This window comes from Anastrepha ludens, chromosome 2 (genome assembly GCF_028408465.1).
Source record: "Anastrepha ludens isolate Willacy chromosome 2, idAnaLude1.1, whole genome shotgun sequence".
Taxonomy (NCBI): domain Eukaryota; kingdom Metazoa; phylum Arthropoda; class Insecta; order Diptera; family Tephritidae; genus Anastrepha; species Anastrepha ludens.
The window spans coordinates 129,352,859-129,378,000 of NC_071498.1; positions in this window are offsets into that span (position 1 = coordinate 129,352,859).

Here is a 25,142-nt window from a genome sequence, read left to right on the forward strand (position 1 = left end):
ATAATATGATTACCGAACTTGGGGAGCAAAAAATCTAGTGCGGCATGGGCTGTGGAGTAAAGCATGCCATTTTGCTGAAATAAAAGAATGTCTGAGTTTATGTCTTCAATTTCCGGGTTCCAAAAGTCGCTTATCAGCCGTCTGCGAGGTGCTTGCCATCAAACTCAAATTTAAGCTAACGGAACACTGTAGTGTTCTCCAAGTGGAGGTAGTAGCTATGAAAGAAGCAGTAGATTGATTGCATACTTTGTGAAATTACTGTAAGAGAGGTAAACATTTACATTTACAGCCAAGCTGTAGATTCCCGGTCACAGTGGCATAGAGAGAAACTGCTGCGCTGATGAGCTGGACAGACAGAGGGCCCTCGAAACGGGTTGAACGCGAAATGAGAGGATTGGGGTTCAATTGAGAACTTGTGTGTCAGCTCTTGGAAAGATGAACCTCGCTTCAGCCGGGTTGGGGCAATAACGTGCAAGGTCACGAGATCTTTCTGGCCACGGGCACGAAGGCACTCACGGAAACTTCAAGGCTGCAGCTTTCGAATTTGGGGCTTGAGGATGAGATTGAATCATTTGAGCACCTCCCGTCGGGCTTCGACTCAGACATTTTGTCTCTCATTTTCTGCTACAACTGAGCATCACTCTCCTTTCTGAAAACGGGACTGAATAGGGAACCAGCTCTGTAAATGCAGTCGATATGGGAACGCTCAACTTTGTACAAAACTGTCAAATTATGCAAAGACTTGGAATACAAAAACTACAAACTTAATGTCATCACTCTCTAGAAAAGACAGCAAAATATTGGTTGGAGAACTGACGGGATACGATCTCACCTCACATTACGCAGCCAAAATGGTATTAGTCCAGAGCGATACGTATAACACATACAATGAAGCGAAAGCTAGGGGTACTTTGGAACACCTACTTCGCCACTGCCCTTTTTGTAGGAGTCGCCAAAGGTGCCACGGCTGAACATATTTCTCATCTTTGCAGGATATTGCTGACAAAGACGTGCATTAAGAATTACATAAAATAATATATTCGACTCCAAATACATAGCACTGGCAACACAATGGACCCTCGATGGCTATGTGAGATCTTTTCTTCAGATCAGCCAGCACTACCTTACCTAAACTATATCCCAGGATATAGCAGGTTTAAATATCACACACCTGATAAATTTCATCAGTAGGTGGAATCTGTTAACGCCTCTCTAATCCCCTAATCTCTAAGCCCCTTCTTCCTTTTATCCTACTGTTTGATTTTTTCCCTCTGTTTCAGCTCTGTATTGCATCACAATGGACGAATTTTATTTCTTGCCCAAGTGGACTCTTGCATGGGCAGCCATTTATCTTAAGGCCATTATTTTAATTGTACTTTTTCACTTTTTCGATAAGATCTAGGTATATAAGTAATAATTATTTTAATACGCCAGGATATCAGAGTTCGGTATTCCCGCAAAACTAATTCAGCTTTGAATGAAATGAGGTAAGAAAAAACCTCTCCGAATCTTTCAATACCGAGCGAGGTTTCAGACATGGCGATCCACCATCGAGCGGCCTCTTCAACTTCATCGTCAGCGGCCTCTTCAACACTACATAAGTCAGGTGATCTGGGGGGCCAGTCGATGTCGCCTCTTTTTGACACTAAACGTCCCGTGAATTTTCGTTGCAGGAATTCAATTGTTGCGTTCGTAGTGTGGCATGGCGCACCGTCTTGTTGAAACCAGTAATCGTCTAAAGCTTTCTCACGTCTTTGCGGGCAGACATAATGAGCCAACATCCATCGATATCGGTTTCCATCGACAGCTTCGTTTTCTCGGTAAAAATATGGCCCAATGCTGGTTTTGGCGCTAGTGCCGATCCAGTTTCTTTCCGGTCATCCAATGGCGTTTCATGGATCCCGTGTGGATTTTCGGTTCCCCAAATGCGGCGATTTTGTTTCACGCTGCCAGAGAGGGTAAAATGTGTCTTCTCAGTCATTAAAATTTGCTTCCAAAAATTGGGTTCAGTGTCAACCATTCGAGGGACTGCTTGGCCGTATTCCAAGCGACCTGAATAGTTTGTCGGCAATATTCTTTGTATCAATTGAACTTTATACGGAAACAAATTTAAAACATCCTTTAAAATGTGCCGCATTGTGGTTTCACTGACGCCAAAATGCTAAGCGCAACACGATACGACACTGTTGGCTCCTGGGCAACGCTCTCTCTCGCACTGCTTCAACAAGTTCCTTGGATCGTCTTGGTCGTTAATGAACGGCAAGCTGACGATCTTCTACTGTCCAGTGCACAAAAAAATTCGACACCACACAACGAATAGTATTGTCAGACGGTGGCTGCTTGCCGCGATACTTTTTACGATATGCGCGTTGAGTTAGAACAATAGAACGATAATTTTCGATGTGTAACGTCACTATTTCAGCGCATTGTTTCGGTGTAAAGCGATCCATGGTTGAAATTGTACTGAATTGAAGTATCGACAACATGTATGTTGAGGTCGATAAATGACAAAGTTATTCAGCGTTTACATACCGATATAAAAGATGGCGCACCCTGTACATCCAAGTACAAGATCCAGAATTGATTTCATTCCGTCACCAGACAATGATTCATGATTGTTGCACATTTTTGGAAGAATCATAATCGAAAATCGCAGTAATAAAATCGAGTTTTTAAAAATTTCGAAAGGGTCTTTAAATACTCGTACGATTTGCACTATCGCTGATATTTAATTTCTCAGAGACTTGTTTATTTGACAACATCTCAAATGTTAATAAACCAATTTAATTAAAACTCAGGATATGAAGTTGGTTTGAGTCGCCAAGTATAGATTAGTAAGAAAATCTACCCGTCACCTCTTCAGCTGCTCCATTTCGCCCACTTTTTAGAAGAGGTCAAATTGTAGTTCTTTTTTGGTTTTTTTCTACTAACATTTCGCTAGAAGCAAAGCTCTTCTTGGTAGTTAAAATTCTGTTAAGCCCGAAGTTAGACTCTATTTAACTCATTCGATTTATACGTCCCTTACTTTATATTATTTTCAATTTTTGTTTATTTCTCCGCTGGTTTCTGCTTACTAATATCTCCAACTTTGAATAGTTTTCACATATTTTGTGCAAATCTATTCAACTGACCTCGAATTCATGTAAATAGATGACAATAAGACAGAAGAAAAACCATTGCAAAATAAGAGAATAATAAAAGAATAAAAATGACCAAATACAATAAAAAATAAAAATTAAGATACAGCAGCACAACTTCTGCCGCCAAGCTCTTTACGCACGTACTCGCATTCAAGTTAAATTTTTATCGCTCAGGCGCTGCTTCTTAGAGCTTACAACCACTTCATTTCTTGCTCTCTCTGCAACTTTCATCTCCAAGAGTCTTCGTTTCATTGCTTTATTTCATGCTCGTCTTGTTTTGATCGCCAGCATTATTATTGTTGCATGTACGTATTTATTGTTTTGCACTCAGCGCTTGAGCTCGTTTTATGGACTCATCCGTGTCCGTGCGCATAGCAGTGCAATGCGTCACGCATAACTAATTATGTAAATTAGTTCCGTGGGAGTCCTTTGTGCGCTTTTACCACTTTTTATATTATTGCATTTTATTTTATTTTTTTTTCTTGCTCTGCTACATTCCTTACACTTAGCCAATTGTTTGTGTTTTGAGTTGCTCTTTTTGCATCACATCGCCCCCATAGCGACAAGCGGCGCGCGCTTGGTTTGGCCAATTGCAGCTTCATTGCAATCGCACACCTTTTTGCTTATTCCGGCGTGCCGTGCCGTATAATAGCTTTTCACTTTTTTCTCTACATTTAAAGTAAAGGGTTTTTCACTAAAAACGCAAAAAGAGGTAGGTGATATTGCCGAAAAAATATGAATAAGTTCGTGCGGTTTTTTTCGAAATTTGAAACTTTATTGACGTAAAATGGTTACAAATTTAATATTCAAAATATTGTCCATCGCTTACTACTACTTTTTCCCATCTTTCTGGCAATTCACGGATTCCCTTTGTGAAAAATTCGGTCGGTTTTGCCGCAATCCACGAATCGATCCATTTTTTGACTTCATCGTAATTACGGAAGTGCTGGTCAGCCAGGCCATGTTGCATCGATCGGAAGAGATAGTAATCGGATGGCGCAAGGTCTGGACTATACAGCGGGTGGGGTAGGACATCCCATTTGAGCGTTTCTAAGTATGTTTTGACCACTTGTGCAACATGTGGCCGAGCATTGTCATGTTGCAAAATAACTTTGTCGTGTCTATCGGCGTATTGCGGCCGTTTTTCTCGCAGTGCTCGGCTCAAACGCATCAATTGTCGTCGGTAGACATCCCCCGTAATCGTTTCATTCGGTTTCAGTAGCTCATAATACACAACACCCAGCTGGTCCCACCAGATACACAGCATAACCTTCAGGCCATGAATATTCTGCGCCGACGTCGATGTTGAAGCATGGCCAGGGTATCCATACGTTGCCCGACGTTTTGGATTGTCGTAATGGACCCACTTTTCATCGCCAGTCACAATTCGATGCAAAAAACCCTTTCTTTTGTGCCGTTGAAGCAGTTGTTCGCATGCCATAAAACGGCGTTCAACGTCTCTTGGCTTCAATTCATACGGCACCCAATGGCCTACCTTTCGGATCATTCCCATGGCTTTTAAACGTTTGGAAATGGTTGATTGATCAACTCCCAAAGTTTTTGCAACCTCTTCTTGCGTTTGAGCCGGATCTTGATCGAGCAATTCCTCCAATTCGGTATCCATGAACTTTGGCGGCGCACCCTCGCGTTCTTCGTCTTCCAAGCCAAAATCACCACTTTTAAAGCGTGCAAACCACTTCTGGCACGTTCGCTCAGATAGAGCATGCTCACCATAAACTTCCACCAAGATACGATGACTTTCGGCTGCTTTTTTCTTCATATTAAAATAATGAAGAAGAATTCCCCGCAAAAACACATTATTTGGCACGAAATTCGACATTTTCAAGTGTGGTAAAAATATTGTTGTTTACGCTTCAAATAAAAAACTTATACTGACGTTTGTGCCTTACGACAGTAGCTCTCCAATGAATGTTTGGAAATGTGGATCGATGGAATAATAATCAAGTTACGCCATCTGTTGTAAAACCGCACGAACTTATAAATAGACCTATTAACATAAAAGGTGGTCTCTAGAGGGGGGTTATTTTATAAAATAGAGATCCTGTAGAGAAGACTGTTCAGCACTTTCTTTGCAAATGTCCGGGTTTGACGTCGAGGCGTTTGAGGATGCTTTCTGTGTCTCTTGGGGATAGCCTGAGACAGTTCTCCAGCCTAGATTCCTTTTCTGTTTTCCACTACTTCAACACCACTGGATGGTCTTATTTTACATTTTGCAAACTTTCGCATTTAGCGGTCGTCGTAATGGTATCAAAAGGGGACTTTACTGCTACTTGTATTGTGCCCGTGGTACTCTGCCCCTCTAACCTACTTACCTACCTTCCATTAATTGGAGTTTCTAGAAAGATTGCTCTGGTTTTTAGTTTATTAAATTTTAGTACAAGGTGGCAGTTTGAGATGCCAAAAATTCCAGTTAATTTTTTTTTTTTTATTTTTTTTACGGCGCATCTTCTCTATACAAAAAATGGCCACACATTTCTCAGACTGGAAATGACGTTGATCTCGAATTTATCTCGCAATAAATTCAATATTTTTCCTATAGAATAGAACGTGTGGTGAAAATACAATAGCATTGATTGTGAAAATAAATTTAAGAACATCAACGAGTTGCTAAACTCAGTAACGTGTCATGGTTAAATTTCATGGCTGGCAAATATTTATTTCTGCCAAACGCGACTGGTGCAACTTTACCAAAATGGGCGCTAAACGCTGTCAAAGCTCGAGCGACCCTATAGAAAACCCCTTTGTATGGAATGTTTTTAGGTGTTGGGTTGTTGTTGCATTAATCCAAGCGCGCGTAATGTGATGCACGAATCGTGTACGTATCCATTTTTGTAACAATTCCACCAAACCCTTTTCCCTCGACATTCATTCACTTTCACTCTGCACAATCATTGTTCTCCGCTTCTAATTAAACACATTCCTGAAACTTGCATGCATTCGCCGTGCAAGGAATGTTTTTGCAGAAACGAAACATGGATTTTACGGTAGAACAGAGTTGGTAGCCGAAAGGGTTGATTTGAGCGCTAAGGTGGGCGTTCCACTTAAGTAAGTATCTTTCCATGTGGATAAGCAGGCAAATTTATTTGCATCCTGAAGAAGCCACCAGCAAAGCAGCACTGCGATTTAACATTTTAAGTGGATGAGCAGTGGACCCACTGTATGCGTCCTCGACATCAACATTTTGTACAGCTTTTTCACACTCAATGTAAGAATGCATATGAGAAGCTTCTAGCAAATATCAAACAGCAAATAAAGATACGAAAAAATTTAAAAATCTGCTACATGCAGTTTTATTTACCTACCAATTTTTGACATTCCATAAATTGCAGACTAATCAGAGTATTCCCAAAATTTTGGCCAAATTCGCCTTTAACAAATTGTTTCATATATTCTCAAAGAAAATCCCTTGCATACCTCAACATATCCTTTTCCCAAAGACACCAAGAGATTTGGTGGCTCCTAAAACACTCAGGCTAAACAGCCCATTGTATTTAGCGTTCTGGGAAGTGGGTAGATAATCAAGGGGGAAAGGAGAAAAGTATCAGAGAAAAGATAGGAGGGAATAGAGATAGAGACAGAGAAAAAGATAGGAGGGAATAGAGATAGAGACAGAGAAAAAGATAGGAGGGAATAGAGATAGAGACAGAGAAAAAGATAGGAGGGAATAGAGACAGAGACAGAGACTGAGACAGAGACAGAGACAAAGACAGAGACAGAGACAAAGACAGAGACAGAGACAGAGACAGAGACAGAGACAGAGACAGAGACAGAGACAGAGACAGAGACAGGGACAGGGACAGAGACAGAGACAGAGACAGAGACAGAGACAGAGACAGAGACAGAGACAGAGACAGAGACAGAGACAGGGACAGAGACAGAGACAGAGACAGAGACAGAGACAGAGACAGAGACAGAGACAGAGACAGAGACAGAGACAGAGACAGAGACAGAGACAGAGACAGAGACAGAGACAGAGACAGAGACAGAGAAAGAGACAAAGACAGAGGTAGTTAGTAATGTGACAATTTTTTAGATTCTTTGGCAAATCTGTAAATATCCTCCAGTTTTAGAGAAACCCAAAACTCATAGCCTTGCTCTAGCAAAGGCAGGACACCCACAGAGAAAATACGCCGTGCTATCCGCCTCCACCAAGCAAGCACCAAGGCACATTGGATCCTCAATAATTATGATGGTCATATGCTGACCCCATGAGTTGTGTCCTGTAATAATACTGACCATCAACCGAACGTTTTTCCTTCCAAATTTTACTAGAAAGTTTGACAGTTTTCTGTTCGGAATTGTCACAAAACACTTTGCAGTTCTGCAGTTGTTCTAGACCGAACCATCGCTCTTTATGTAAATCGCTGATACAATTCATTATTACTGCGGAACTGATTCCGATTATTGGTTATTGCCCTTGCGGATGAACCGCTGATTCACGGTTGGCCCATTCATCGCCAATTTCGTTCCCTTGAACACCGGAGTGTCCCGGTGAACAAGCCTGTTTTGTCTTGCGACAGAATTAAGCTTCTTAATACATTCTTGAACAGTCTTTTAGGTTTTTTCGCGTTCTCCAGGGCCCTCAGTGCAGTCTGACTGTCACTGAAAACTCCAATCTGTTTCCCGCTCCAGCTCCTCACGATTATCCTATCGGCTACTTTCAGGATGGCAAAAACTTCCGTTTGGAAAACAGTTGCCATTTCCCCCATAACAAAGTGATATGTACTTATTGCTATCGTTTAAGTACCATCCGGCTCCACACCCTATTTCATTCTTGGACCCATCGGTAAAGAAGATATCCGTGAAACCTGCCTGAATGCATTCTGTAATGCTCCATTGCTCACGCGGTGGAAATCTGACATCAAACTTCCTTCGAAATAAAACTATGGGTATCAGGTCGTCTTTAGGTGCCAAAAACAGTGGATACTGTTTAGATAGCAAATTAAAGATGATGCTTTCCATTTCAATTCAACCGGGCTATTCGGGTCATGTTCTTCGATTTCGATGTAACTGAAATATGTTGCTCTCTGGTCAAAATAATGGGGCACGTATTTTTTTGTTCGCCCGAAAACAGATTTTTTCAAGAGTTATCGGCAATTTTGTTTTTCGGCTCAAACTCGATTTTTTTTAATTATATAAGAACATTTTTTTTTAAATGCCCATAACTTAGTCAAAAATTAACCGATTTTAATAATTCTGGGTTCAAAATGATCCTAATTACTTACACGAGCGACTTCATGTAGAAATAATTGCAAAAAAGTAGTTGAAAATTTTTTATTTAGCAAAATGCTCCAGCTAATAATCTAAGGAAAAACCAAATGAAATAATGAAGCGGGGGAGACTTGGGAACTTTGATAAACTGTAAACATGGGACGTGTTCGATAATTTTGTTCTATCAGGCCAGTCCATAGGTTAGGTTAGGTTGAAGGGGTTGTCCTGTGGGACACACTCAGGCTCATAGCCCATTGTGATGCCGCGTGGGGAGCTTGTCCCTATCCCTCCTAAAACCAGTGTGTGTTTTTCAAAAATTTTAAAATATCTCTGATTTCTATAGAACTGAGGTCTTCTAGCTCATTAAAAAATTGTCTACCCAGAATAGTAAACCTGCGACTGGAGAGAGCAGGGCAGTGGCACAGTAGGTGCGAGATTGTCTCTTCCTCGTCCTCATCTAGACAACTTCTACAGAAGTCATGACTCATCCTTTAGGTGTGTCTAACTATTAGGCAGTGCCCCGTTATGACTGAGATCAATGTGCTAAGACTGTGTTTATTTTGGCTTAGCAGAGATTCTGCGCGTTTAACATTTAGAGTCGGCCAAAGTTGACGGGCGATTTTGCAGGTTGCTTCATTTCGCCATCTTTCGTTTGCTCTCTTTACAATTTCTTCAAGGATGTGTAGCTTACATGTTTGTCAGGGTATCCCTATGTCATTATCTATGTGCTCGTCAGACAATTTAGTGCCGAGTCTTGCTAGTTCATAAGTTCGTGCGTTTTTTAAAGATGGTTTTAAAATTAATAAAAAAGATGTTTAAAGTATTTATTATTCCTTCATTATTTACAATGTCTTCCCAACGTTTAAGAAATTTTTAATTCCTTGCTCAAAAAATGGTTTGTCCTTGGAGTCAAAATATGCTTCGATATCCCTTCTTATAGCTTCTTTTGAGGAGTTGTTCTTGTTACTCATATGGGATTGAAGTCCACGGAAAAGGTGATAATCACAAGGTGCAATATCCGGAGGGGCATTAGCTCCCATCCGAGCTCGATCAACTTGTCTAATGTTTGCCTTGCGGTATGAGGTCTTGCGTAGTCGTGGTGAAACAAAACTTTGCGTCTATTCACTAAAGACGGTCGATTTTTTTAAGTGCTTTATTCAGGTTTGATAGCTGATGGGAATAATAATCAGCATTTATCGTCTGGTTTGGTGCTAGAAGTTCATAATAAACAATACCGGCCATATTCCACCAAATAGGCAGGAGAATCTTCTTGGGGTGAAGGCCATCTCTACGGGTCGGTTCTGGTGTTTCATCTTTATCTAACCATGGGCGTTTGCAAACAGGATTATTGTAAAGGACCCATTTTCCATCACCAGTAACGACACGGTTCAAAAAACTCTCATTTTCAAGCCGCTGCAGCAGCTGAGAACACACATTCACTCTCTGCTGAAGATTGGCGACGGAAAGTCTATGCGGAACCCATTTTCCCAGCTTTGAAACCTTTCCCAACTGAACCAGGTGCCTGTGAACTGCTCCATGCGATGAATTTAACCTCTGAGCTATCATATCGACTGTCAAATTTGGCTCAACTTCCACGAGTTTGAGCAAGGCGTCGGAGTTAAAGACTTCAGGACGATCAGCGCGCGGCTCATCCTCCACGTCCCAGTTACCCCATCGTAATTTTAAAAACCACTTTTGCGCAGTCCTTACACTCACGGTATCCTCTCCGTGAACAGTGTTTATTTCTGCAGCAGCAGTTGTTGCATTTTTACCACTTTTATAAAAAAAATACAAAATATGCCTCTGCTTCTATCCCCGATTAAGATCACTTGTTGAATGCACAATATATCAAAGAAAATATAAATACATAGTTCCGTTATACTCCGCGAATAATTTGTTGTATGCAAAAGTCGTACAAAAGTGAAATTATGGGTAAAATACACACGAACTTATGGACTGACCGATAAAAAATGTTCTTCTCCAGATGTACTTTCAAGATTATTGGGTCCCTTTTTGGTTCCAAAAATTCTAAAGGCAGTGACTTTTATACAGAATTCACGTCCGTTATTTTGAGTGAAAATGCTGAGATTTACAAATAAACTTTTTGAAAACTTCAAAGTGCAGTTCAACGCAATTCTTCATTAAATGCATATTTTTTGTCTACTTAATTTAAACGAAACTAATACACATAAATTTATGAAAACGATAGGTAGAGGGAAATGTAAAGTCATCAGCAGCCAAGAAAAAGTTTTCAAATTATTATTTTCATTTTCTACAATAACCTTAAAACAATTGCAATGAAAATTACCGCAAAATTGTATGGATGACAGCAGCAATTAGCCAAAATTCACATCAACACGTAGGTACATGTGCATATGTATGTATTTGCACACACATGCACAGTCACAAGTGTAATTCCATAGGAATTAAAACAAAACTTTAATATTGCGAAGTATGGAAAGCTTGTTGCGAATGTAAAATACTACCGACAATTTACTCAAATTACCAAAAACTCTGCAATAACAGCAGAGTGCAGTCATTAGCACTCACAAACACACACACACACACGCACGCACACACGTAGGTAAAGCTAAAAATTACGAAATCAAAACAATGGTAATAGTGAAAAATAACAAAAAGAGAGCAAAAAGCGAAATGTAATTGAGAGACTGACCAAATTTAAATGCACACACACATCTAAAAGTGGCTAGAAAAGTTTTTACGACAATTATGCCATTGCGGTTGGTATTGAATGAGACCGCAAAATGTTTAAATACACCGTTGGCGTGTTGCTCTTGTTAGGGCGGAGCGAATTGCGCGCGAATACGAGGCATTTGGGGTATAAGAAACTCTACTAATTCTAAGAGAAATTCTAAAGAAGTTGTACGCCATTCAATATTTTCGAGATTGTGGGATTGGGAAAACAATTTTTAATTTTTAATTCTCAAAATATAAAATAAAGCTATAGAGATTGCAAGGTGGTTTTGCTACAATTGTAATTTTACTCTAATGAAATTAAAGTTGCCGTTAAAATTACACCCGGAAGGACAATTGTTCCCTTACGAAAGTTTTTTTAATATTCAAAGAAAAATGCCATTTTTTAATATAAATGATCGCATGTTTATTTCATTATAAAGAGGAAGGTATGCCGTTGATAGTGGATAACAACATCAGGCAAATGATCACTACGACCACGCTTACAGACAATATTATAAAAATCGCTAATCATCTCTCGATAGCGCAATCCATTCACCTGTAACACCTGTTATTGGAAAACCCTTTATATTTTCTATGTAGGCGCGCTTTTTGTATTACATTAGTAAAAGTTTTTTGACATGAAATAGTAAAATAAGAGAAAATATTTAAAATGAGTAATAAAACTCTCTCTTACATCCCTAACATTCCCTACACCTCGGGCTGTACGTGGTTCTGATTGGTCGAGTATCATCCAATAATATAAAATCATTCTGAATTTGATATGTATGTCTAGAAAATATTCATATCTGCCGAGACTCAGTGGCTACCATATGATAACTGAGGTTAGCCGTTTTTCTTCCAGTATAATTAAAATAAAATAATTTCTCAACAAAACCTTGTTTATTCTGCAAGCTCTAACCACCAATGGATAAGCATAGCTATTTGTCAAAACCTTCTAAAAACTTGGATCTTTCATACGATGGCTAGACCGCGTCATGAGAATGGACAGTTCAAGAGCCTAAAAAAAAATACTCGAGACATGCATTCGTCTCACAAATAAAGCAAGATGAAGGTCACGATTGAGATGGATATATGGCATGAAGTGAAATAGTAGGATCTGAAGCAACTTAAACTGAGAAATTGAAAGCAAACGGCAACAGACAGAGCAGCATGGAGGTGTACTGATCAGCAGACCAAAGCTCACAAGAAGCGGTAGCGCCAAATGATGATGATGATGCTGATTTGCATGAAGCACTTTTTCATTAACTTTAAATGTTCCATTAGTTTTAGTTTAGTACAGTAGTTCAAAGATAATATAATACCAGTTTTGGCTAATCAGCTATGACTAAAAGACAAAAGTGTGAGTAATATTTTCAAGACAGATATGATAGTAAGCTGCTTACAAAATGTCTGCCTCTATCGATTAAGGCCGCGCTCCGTTTCATTTCAGTTTTCATTTTCATATACTCAAGGTTGAGAGAGAGGGAAAAACAAAAATGAAAGAGTAACTTCGGCTACTATGTCATAGGGGACTCGGCAGTAAAGTTCTGCTCGCTCATTTCACACGTATTCATGCACGCCTCCCATCAGTCGTTCTTTAAACGCCAACGAAACAACATGAGCGTAGATTGTCTTAATTTTTTTCATATACCATACCATTAACACAATCTCAGCCTTTTTGTAAACAAACCGTTTTCGTGCTCGCGGTTAAGTCAGCCAATCAGCTGATTCCCTTCAAAATCGCTGAAAGCCAACTAACAGTCTGATCTTGGCTGCACCTCTACAAATATGTTCAGCATGAAGTGGGCGACACTTCATAGCACACGTGTTCTTGCGCTCTTCCAATCGTTCGTTGTTGATTTTCGCTTCTATCACCAACGCAATCTCAGTTATTTTGCTTTGCTCACTGCTCTTTTCAATTTCTCTCACTTAATATATGGATGAAAGGAACTCTACTGCAACTCAACATTTTGACTATTAATTTCTCTTTAATGAATTTTTATAAAAATGTATTTCATTGTATAGCAAATATTATATTAAAACTAGTTTCAAACTGTAAACAAGATTTATAAAAAGCCTATACATTTTTATAAAAGTTTCAGCCTTAATAATCAGAATTTAAAAAAAAGTTGGGTACATAGTTTTGTAGCTCATTAAATCTCGTTTACAAAACTGTGAATTTGAAGTGGGTAGAAATTCGCGTTGATTCTGGGTTGATTAGCCTAGGTTTTTGATCCTCAAACTACTACTTAAAAATGTTACTAAGTGAATTGTTTAAATGGTTTCTAAGGATTTTCTAACATTCGTTCTCTGTAATTTATAAGAAATGTTATTTTTTCTTTCATTCGCTACAATTAAACTAGTAAATTATAAGTTGAATTTATTTTTTATTGAACTACATATTTAGCACTATTCAGTTGTTCATAATCTATAAGAAATACTGCATTTTTAGATTATTAAATGACTAAATAAAAAAATTAAAAAAACAATCTTTGCGTAGTAGACAAAATTTCAAAATTTTATGCTTGTTTCTCAGCGGGAACTTTGCCCACTTTTGAGGTATTTTATGGTATGCGGACAGGAAAAACAGTAAAGCTCTGGAAATTGTTCATATTTTGGGTAATTATAATTCTACTAGACTTAGACTTAGTTGATCCTGTAGATCGCACATAGAACAGAAATTGTTTCAATAATTCTACTAGGTACAGATCATTTTTTTTTATGATGAACATTTTGCTCGGTATGCACTGGAGAGAATAAAGAAGGTGGGGGCAACATCAGACTGCTAACCGACTCTCAATGATTTTGAGGAGGCTATGACGTTGATTTGTTTTTGACAGAGGTCAGCAAAAACTGAGATTGTATTACTGATATACAAAAACATCTATGCAGCCACTGCTCAAATTACTTCATTCCCGTCTAAAGAACGGCTGATTGGAAAACTGCAGACCAACTGGTGCAAAAAATTCCATTTCCAAAAATGGTCAATATCAGACAGTTAGTCGGCTCGAAGCAAATTTGAAAGAATCAGCTGATTGGGTGACATAACCGGGGCCCTGACAGCGTTTTTTTTACGAAAAAACTGACATTGTGTTTGTGATGTACGAAAAAAAATCAACACAAACCGAATTTGACAACAAGTTACGTGATTTTAGCTCCTGTATGGCCAGATTACCATTTTCGTAACTTGATTTAGCATTTTTTTTGTTATTTAGTCTCGGAGCTTTACTTCTTTCTTCATGACATTTTTCTCGCCTGTTCTAATTCAAATGTAATGTTTATATCTTTTGTAAAATATACATTTTTTAATAATAATTTATAAAATAAAAAAGTTTTATTTAGCTTTACTTTTTCTTAACATCTGGTGGCACTGCTTGCGATTGCAGGAATTGTTGGTGTTCTTCTGCTTTCGGCAGTCAAATCTCTCTCTCTCGCTACTGCAGTGTTGCCTAGCTTTGGATATGAAAATGCAAATTTTTATTGAATCACTTAAAGAACTTTGTATGCGCGACAAATTTTCTTTAGAATTGCGTTTTTTTTTTAAATAAATGTGTACAATTTAATTTATGAGTTTTTTTTTTTTGTTAAGCGAGACTCTTTTGTTAAGGAAACGACTTATTTGCTATATTTGAGGTTATGTAATATAACTAGATAAGGCACTCTTTTTGTAAAAATGTCAGTAAGGTTTCTTTAGTATTTTCTGGTATTTTTTTAATTATTTTTACTATGAATACACCTCTTGATGCCTTATGTCCCACTAAGGATTGATGGCCGGAAGAAACGCTTACACCTCTATGGTTTTAATCCGCATTCAGTAACTTCAAACGCTTTTTAAATGTGTAAAGAGGTTTTCAATCATACGAAGAGTTGAGAGAGGGACATTTAATATTCTTGCATAACCTTCAAAGGAGCAAAGACTCAAATTCACTCTTTCAAAATATCAAATTTTATAAGAACCAACTAATTTTCATTTCATAGGCGGCCGCCGTAGCCGAATGGGTTGGTGCGTAATTACCATTCGCAATTCACAGAGAGGTCGTTGGTTCGAATCTCGGTGAAAGCAAAATTAATAAAAACATTTTTCTAATAGCGGTCGCCCCTCGGCAGGCAATGGCAAACCTCCGAGTGTATTTCTGCCATAAAAAGCTCCTAATAAAAGTATCTGCCGTTCGGAGTCGGCCATTGTGGAACAACATCAAGACGCACACCACAAATAGGAGGAGGAGCTCGGCCAAACACCTAACAGAAGTGTACGCGCCAATTATTTATTTTATTTTTTTTAACTAATTTTCATTGGCACTAAAATCTTCTCAGAGTGGCCTTTTTTAACCTTCTTTTGTAGAATAATACAGTTTTTTTTAACTTAAAGTTTCGGTAGCTTTAAATTAAAAAAAAAGAAACAAACACGATTTAGTGCGAAGAGCAAGTGGTTGGCAATACTGCACAACTTGGAAAAACGTAACGTCACGTACTCTCTGATGGGCGCAATCTTCTTTCTATCATTGTTGGGACGAGTGTATGAATACGTGTGAAATGAGCGAGCAGAATTCTGCTGCCGAGTCTCCGGTGACGTGGCAGCCGAAATTACTCAATCAATTTCGTTTTCCACAATAGCTGGAGGGAAACCTGGTAATCTATCATATTGAGATTGTATACAGCCAACCTCACTTTACGCACTTTATTTGTATTTCATTTCTCTCTCTCTATCCCTCTCTCTCTCTCTCTCTCTCTTTCTCTCTTTCTCAAACACCCTATGACCTTACAGCCAAAGTTACTCTCATCATTTTGTTTCAGATGATCTAATCTTGTAGTTCATCATGCTGGGACTTATGTGCTCCTAAAAAATAGTAAAATTACACATTTGAAGTAGTTTTTCGTACTGAAAGAAGGATATTAAATACAATTTTAAATGTAAGGGTATGTACGGAAGAGAGTTTTCAAAAACGAAATACATTTTCAGAATGCTCTAGTAGCCAGCGCTTATCTTTAGTGGATGAATTGTTCATAATTATTTCTCATGTGAATAAATAAAAAAAAAATCCAAAAAAAAAATTGTATACTTTTTTCCTTGCCTGGTGTAATTTTTGGAGAGGTGGAATCATTGGCTGTTTTTTTCTTAGAAAATTAAAACTTAAGTTATGGCCCCACCGAAAATCCAAAAATGATTCAGGTACTTAATAGAATTGTCCACGCTACTGCTGAAATAGGGCATCGTAAACATCCGGCCTATGCATGTTGCAAAATATAAATGGCAGGGAGAAATAATGTAGATCCAGTTGAGGCAATGAAATTCTATTTTGCTATTAATCAGAGCGCAAAAATTATTCAAATATTGCACTAGAAGTTTTTTTTCATATTTTTCAAATAGAAATCAGCCAAGAATCAGAAATCACAAATCATCGAAACGTCTAGCTCTTTTGCTTTTTCGTCGCCAAATGAAGGTTCAGAGATTTAATTTTCGAATATTATTTTGTCCCGTTATTTTCTTTTTCTTCTGATTTCCATAGTTTGTTGGCCTTTTCGCTCAATATGATTGGTATAATTTTTGCATGCGACAATTTTTTGCAATCAAACAATCGATCCACCCTCATACACACACATACACATCAAGCTATACACACATACTCGCACACTGCTTATTTGCTTACGACTGTTGCTTTTCGACGCTTTTCGACACATAAAACACGAGTTCATCAGTACTACTCGTACAACGAACACAGCGCAGAGGTCAAGAACAGTGAAGGCGAAGGCTATTTGTTGGACAAGTTGAAATGTTCATGCACTTGTACGTAAATATTGGCAGACATGGTGAACGAACAAAAGGACGGGCGAATGAATAGATGAGTGTTTCAGCTGAAGTCAAAGTAATGGCGATTGTAAGTGGGCATAGTGTCCGACCGAAAATAGGCCAGTGGCTAGCAAACAAGCACATTGAGCAGCTCTACGCTCTTGGACAATCTGGTGAAAGGACGTCGAAAAGCCAGAGTACTCATATTCGAGCTTGTGGATAGTGAGCAACAGTGCAAGCAAATGTGTTGGGGAGTACAAAAAAAAACAAAAATAAAAAATTTAATTCAAAAATAAAATTTTAAATGAAGACTGTGAAACTTTTTAGTAGTAGTGCCGTCGTTACTGCCCGCCTCAAACAATTTACTTGCAAATAAAATTTTAAATGAAATTTAATTCAATTGCGATTCAAGTAAACAAAGAGTATTTAGCAAGAACAACTTGACAAAAAGGAAATGATTTTAAATTCTAAATGAACCACAGTTGTGCGGCTGGCTATTTAGAGAAACAGAAAATTTTAGAGCCGTTTAAGGGGAATGAGGAAAGACGTTGAATAAATAAATAAAATGGTTTCTTAATTGGAAGCTTGTGTACTTTTATTCAATAGCTAAATACGAATAACACTAACTAAATATTAATTTAAAGCAATAAATATTTAGCACTTTACACGTGTAAAAGAATTTTGGGTAAAAAATGGGGTCTCCAACCAAAACTATCCAATTGGTCCTACACAGCCATTGTAAGGCCAATACTAACATATGCGGCACTAGTCTGGTGACCCGCAATAGAAAAGAAATACAACCAAATCAAGCTGAACAAGGTACAAAAAACAGCGTGTATCTTAACTACAGGAGCTTTTAGCGCCAGTCCTACTGAAGCGCTCAATGTACTAACTCAACTGCTATCATTAGATTTACACATTAAAACAATCGCTACTTGCAGCGCGGTGAGACTCAGAGACGTAGAAACCTGGACAACAAGGTCGTATGGCCACAGCAAAATCCTCCTACAGGAGCCCTCGCTGCTCAACAACAGATCAGACTACACAGTTCACGACCTTAACTTCAAGAAAGACTTTACGTTGTGTTTTCCACCGAGAGCCGAATGGGGCAAAGAGTAGGTGATTAGAAGGTACGATATTGAAATCTACACAGACGGTTCTAAGATGAACTGTGGTGTGGAAGCTGACTTCCATTCGGAACCGCTCAACCTATCTCAGTCAATTCGACTTCTTGACTATGCTCCAGGCCGTATTCCAGGCAAAACTTTTAGCGATCAGAGAAGCATGCAAATCACTAAAATTCTACAAGGAAGTTGGTGCAAGAGTAGCTATCTTTTCACACAGTCATGCAGCTATCAAGGCCTTAGACTCCAACTCCATTTCATCTAAACTAGTCTTACAGTGTAGAGAGGAACTATAATTGGTTAGTCATTGGAGGAACATACGGCGCAATGAGAAAGCCAGTGAGCTAGCAAGAAAAGGTTCGACACTAGACATAACTGAGGCGGTGGCAGTCTCCACCCCACTGAACGCAATAAAAGCATCCATTGCTTCACACTATCATACTTAAGCCGAAAGAAAATATGGAAACAATTAATCACATGTATTACAACAAAAAACACATGCCCGACTTCTAAATCCAAAGGACAAATCAGCTGATAGGATGTTCTCGGTGAAATAGTTCACGCATCACTGGAACCCTTACATTTTCAGACGTAAAGGATGGTTGCATTATATTTGGCTGGAAAATTGCAACCAGTGATTGTTCGTGAGTTTGAGCATCTGAAAGTAAATAAAGTTTTTGTTTATCGCACCATTACTTTGGCTGGAAAATTGCAACCAGTGATTGTTCGTGAGTTTGAGCATCTGAAAGTAAATAAAGTTTTTGTTTATCGCACCGTTACACTGATAATGGTAGCATCGCGAGACGTCATGGAGGTGGTCATCAAAAGACTGCAACGTCTCGTGAAATGGTTCAAAAAGTGAAGAACCGACTTAAGCGAAATCCTCGACGAAGTGCAAGTCAAATGGCGAAAGAACTGAAAATATCTGACCGTAGCATCCGCCGCATATTTAAAAATGATCTCAAAGTCAAGCCTTACGAGATCCAAAAGGCGATGATCTCACACAAAACAACAGCAACTAGACAGACTAGAGGGAGCGAAGGAGTTGCTTCGCTTTGCTGAAAGCGGTTAATTTCCCGAATTTCTGACGGGAAAATTCTTCAAATTGAGTAATTCGTAAACTCCCAAAACGATAGGGCTTATTTAATCGACCGTTTCTACTAGAATTTGAGTCATCGATTGGCCACCAAGGGGCAGCACCTGCCACAAGTAATGGTTTGTGCCGCTGTACCCGCAGATGGGCGCTTTCCAATGGGTTTCATCGGACCTGGCGTCTAGGTAAATGCGAAATACTATCGGGAAAGTATTCTCGAGGTTGATTTGAAGCCGTGGGCAGACAAACATTTCAGTTGCAAACCATGAATGTTTCAACAAGTCTGGACACTGTCCCACAAAGCTGGAGTAAACCAAGACTGACTAATAAACAACGTTTCGAACTTCACTTCATAAAGTCCACACAATGGCTCTCAAATTCAACAGACGAGAATTCGATGAACTATTCTCCTTGGGCTATTTTGGAGAGCAAAGTACGAACTAAAAGATTCACCAGACTCGAGACGATGAAAAAAAGCCACTGACCGCGAGTGGGCCAAAATACTGGCAAGTCACATTCGGGCAGCATGCGAATTCGTTTCTGAACCGTCTCCCAAGGCCATAGCCAAGGCAGGAGGTTGTCATATCGAGCACAAGTAAATTGATTCTTAATTTTGTATTATTTTCACATTTTTTATTTTGAGTTGAATAAAAGTAATTTTTCAAATTAAATTTATGACATTTTTAATTGGTTACACTTCGAGTGCCGGCCCCTGAAATGTAAATATTTATAAGGCATGACATTTTATCGTCTGTTATTTTCCTTAAATAAAAATAAGTAAAACTAGACGGACCCGTGCGCACCCTGAGCAACAAAGTACAAAACATAGTTGTGACTTATGCAAAGGTACACATTTATTTTTCCTATATACCTATAACAGCAGCATACAAATTCATATTAAAGAAACTAACTAAATATACAAACATTTTTTACAACACTTCTTTAAATACAAGACTTGATGCAAAAATAAATACTTGTGAAGGCGTCATTGCGTTCGATGAGGATTTTTAATTCCTCGCATATAGAAATTTACGGCAAACTCTCCCTCCCTTTCTGATAACAAATCAAGGAACTGATAGCCATAACCTCAACTACATAAAGTTTGGCCGTGCAAAACAGACATTGTTGATCCATGCGCCCAACGCTATGTGGGTCTACCGAGATGCTGGGGGTGCGCAACAATACTTTTTTGGAAGATTTTCCTGGGTCCTTCTAGCGTTCATATCACTGCTTACTCTTAAAAGATAAGACAGCTAATAATCCATACTACGCTGAACAAATCCATTCTACCTGTTGACTGTGTTCATGTCGGTGCTTCCACATAGCTGACTTAAGCGTTGTACTACTGTGGGCAAAAAGTAAGGTGAATTTGGTTGTAAAATGAAAAATCTTTATTTATTCTTGTAAATCAATTTCATACCCTTCAAAATAATCCCCTCTGGATGAAATACGAGTACACTTATGCCAACGATTTTTCCAATCGCCGAAACATGCCAAATAGTCCATTTCCGGTATAGCCATCAGCACCTTCCCGTTCCCCGGAGTGGTCTCTTGAGTTTTGGAAATAGCCAGAAGTCACACGGAGCCAAATCAGGCGAATACGGTGGTTGCGGAACGATATGCGTGGAATTTTTGGGGAAATGGTCACGAAGAACGAGTGCAGTGTGAGACAGTGCATTATCGTGATGCAAAAACCAAAAGTTGTTGGCCCATAATTCTGGACTTTTTAGACGAATTGCTTCATTTAAACGACGCATAACGCTCAAATAATATTTCTTATTAACAGTTTGACCTGGTGGAAGGAGTTCATAGTGCACCACATCACGAAAATCGAAAAAAAACTGTCATCATGACCTTTATTTTTGAACGACTTTGACGTGCTCTTTTCGGTCTGGCCTCGCCATTAGCACGATATTCGCTTGATTGGTCGGTTGTTTCAGGATCCTAAGCATAAATCCAAGTCTCATCTCCCGTAATCATGCATTTGAGCTTGTCCTGATAGTCTGAAAGCATTGTTTCACACACATCAACGCGACGACGTTTTTCCAAAAAATTGAGAGTTTTCGGTACCAAACGAGATTTGACTTTTCGTAAGCCCAAATGGTATTTCAAAATAGTTTTCACAGATCCGTCTGATATTCCGATCATATCAGTAAGGTCTTTAACAGTCAACCGACGATTTTTGAGCACTAACTCCTTCACTATATTGACGTTTTGGTCATCTGTTGACGTCGATGGTCGTTCGGAGCGCACCAAGTCATCAACACGTTCTCGACTCTGTTTGAAGTCTTTGTACCACTTATAAACATTTTTCTGCGACATGCCCCAATCACCAAATGCCTTCTGCAACATGCTAAACGTTTCCGCAGCCGAAATTTCATTCCGCAAACAAAATTTGATGGCACTTCTCTGCTCAATCAAATCAGACATTGTAAAAATCGAAAAATGCACTCTTGATCGTTTAGTAAACACAAGCGTAAATTTATTACTGATAAGGACATTCACATGGAAGTTGCCCCAGATGTTATTAACAGTGCTGCCAACTCATGAAAAAAATAACTAGAGCGAAATTTTAATCCCGCGAAGTTTGACAAATAAATTCACCTTACTTTTTGCCCTCACTTTCTTTGCTTAGGTGTTTGACTCCGCCTAGCGTTTTGACGCCTTTTTTGCTCAGCTGAGTTATTTAAGATCCTCCTTCTAGGCATTGTAATCACTGGATAGTAATGAAATGTGAGCAAATGTAATTGTAATATAAATTTTACAACTTACCACCTACGGTTGTAATAGCTTTAACTTTTGAAGGGGGTTTTGAAGGGTTTTGAACCTTTCAAATGAACAGAAATCAGCAGCTTTTACTGCCATCCAAATATACGAAAGTCGTATGTATGTATGTACATATATAAAATTGTCATGCCAATAACCAATAAATCAATTTCCTATCCATTAATCAGCTTTCACTCAAAACTAATATGCGCTTGTCCCCGTCATCTGGCGGGCAATAGTCGCTAATGAAATATTCACAAAAGTATCATAGTGCCAATCGATTTTTTTGTGCGTTCAAAATCGTTAATTTATAACATTTTATTTTAATAAAATATAGCTAAACCAAAGCACTAGCACCAATAATGCCTAGAGCATTTTAATAGCACTAATCCCCATCTGTATAAACAAAACCAAATTTATAGATTTGGATTCAAAGCAAGTGCAGAAAATGGACCTGCACATAGAAATATCAATTAGAAATAATATATAAGGTAATAAATTTGTTAAACTCCGCTATCAAATAACTTCTGTAGCGAAAAGCTGAATACTAAAACTTTTCTTGAATTTTCATCGTTTCCTCCGTTTAATGCGCTTATAACTTTTTGCCTTTTTCTGTTAATTCTGATTTTTCTAACTGGATATTTCTAAACTCAGCGAGTACAGGGCACCTTCCAATTTATTTATTGGCATTTAACATAAGCAGACCACAACGTGCGTTAAATATCACTGAGACATCTTCAATTCGCATTCCTTCTTTTGTTTGGTCTAAGTATTTGTGTTGGCGTGATGCACCTGCAAGTGCCTTTTCGCTATGTTCCCTCTTGTGTTTGGCCTTTATTCTGTCAGCCACTGTATGCAAAGGCTGTGCTACTGCGTCCTATTCATGCATTCATCGAAAGATAATCCAAATTCTGAGCCCATTTCATTTAGAAAGTCACTTTTTACATTGGGTCTTCACATGAAATATATTTTTAAAACTTTTTATGCATATAAAGAAATGAATTTCCCCCGTAAATTGTCGCAGTATTTGAAACGCAAAAACGTTTTCTGGTCTCAACATTTAATGACAATAATCAATTGTAATGAAGAGCTGATCAGAGTACCAACACTCTTGACTTAGGTGTGGGATATAAAAACGATTATACGCTTTTCGAAAACAATTTAACAGATTGTAATAAAACTTAGAGTTGATTGTAATAAAACTTAGCTTGTAAACAAGCGAGCGAAGGCGAAGCGAGTGTGCGGGCTACAATATTGGAATTTAATGATAGGGGAAAGCTGCTATCAACGGAGTTTAACCAATAAAGTAGGGTAAGTGAATATTTGGTAATGTGGAAAATGTCAACGGAAATATGTACATACATATGGACACTCACGTATGTGTGTGTGTGTGTGGCTTTAAGCACATAACTGTAAAATGGATTGTTTGCTTGCTTATGAAAAATCTATAAAATATTTGAGCCATAAACTGTAAGCAAAGCATAGTAATTTTTGCAAGCACAAGCACACACACACACACACGCATACATGCATGCAAACAGAGGTACAGAAATGCTTTAATTACCCTGCAATGAAAAGTCAAACTACTCAGCAAACATTCTAGTTCATGAACTGCTATTTGATGGAGAAAATTAAACTGGTTTGAAAGTGAAAGTTTAGCAAACAAAACTGGATTGAGTGATTAATTTTGCGCTTCCCTGTACAAGAGCTTTTGTTGAGGGCTCTTCTTATTCTTTTTAGCATCACAGTTCTTGATGAACCATTGCTCATTCACAAACTTTTTCTCTATCTAAGGCTACCTCTTTCTATCGACGCACCTTTAGCTTTTCAAGGTCAACTTCCACGCCTTCCAGCCATCGCTTTCCGGTGCGGCCTCCATCTTCGTGTCCGAGGTATCTTATCCCCTGAGATTTTATAAATCTTGTTATAGTTTCGTTTTTTGCTAATAGTTCCAGCTCATGATTATTCATATTTCGATAGGTATCGCCTTGCAGTTTTATAGGTCCAGCTGATTAATGCCAGTAATTTTTAGAGTCCATAGTTCGCAACAATAGGTAAGCACAGAGCGCATCAAGATTTTGTATATCCTTAAGAGCACCCGGTGGTCTAGAGCACGAAAATTTCACCTATTTCCACGATTTTTTTTTTGCCATTAAAAATTTAAAAAACGATGTTTCAACTTTTTGGGCTTATTAGTACGTTTATTGAGCATACAAAAAAAATTTTTTTTTACTTTTGAAACAATATTTATTATTATAAAAATGCCGCTGAAGATGACCCTCTCGAAAAATCCAACCCGGACGGCGTAGATGATTTCGAAACTTCTACTCATCTGAAACACAAAATTAAAAAAGATTCTTAATCAGGAAGAATGCAGTTATGGTCGGAACTAGAACAAATCGAAAAAATGAAAAATTGACAAAATGGCGCACTTTTGAAAAAAAAGTTCGTAAAATCGGGGTTTTTTCACTAGTTTTTTAGTTTAAAAAATAGGAAATTATTTAAATAAAATTATGATTCCAGTTCCGACAATAGCGATACATATTGTGAACAACATATTCAAATTTCAAGTGATTCGGTTGAATAGTTTTCTTGTTTTCATCCCCGCCAAGCCGAGTTTCGAGATAAATGAGTTTAAAGTTTGAGGTAGGGGTGCGCGCGGGCCGCTCTCTACCTGATTAATGGGCTGTAGAAGCTATAATATTGGGAATTTCCGCATGAAAATCACACAGTATATTCTTAAGATAATATACTTTCGAAATATCGAAAAAAATCGATTTTTTGAAAATTCTAGACCACCGGGTGGCCTTAACTTTTGGGCGCGAGTTAAAAAGTTACAAAAGTAAGACTTACTTGCTGGTGAAACTCTATCAGTTCTTGTCAATGATGTATCCTTATTGGCTGATATTTTGATACCAGCTTTGTAAATTCTTGTATTGTACACTCTGGACTCGTTTCTCTGTGTTCATTCTTAGCTCAGGAAAGAACTCTCCTGTAATTGAAGAAAGTTTCCCTCGCTACTTCAATCCGGTAGCAAATTTCTCTGTCATTTGTCCATAATTCGCTAAACCAACATCCTAGGTACTTACATACATGGGCTGAAAAGTCCCGGGCCTAATAAAGAAAAAACATATTTTTTTGTGTTAAAAACTCGCTTTATTCATCAACGCTATTTCCATCAAGAACAACGCAATCTATGATTTCAATACCATTTTTGTTGAACGATTTAGCTTTTGTCTCAAAATAGCTTGTTGCCGTTTGTCATTCAAGCGAAATGTCTTACCGGCGTGCATTTTTTTAGG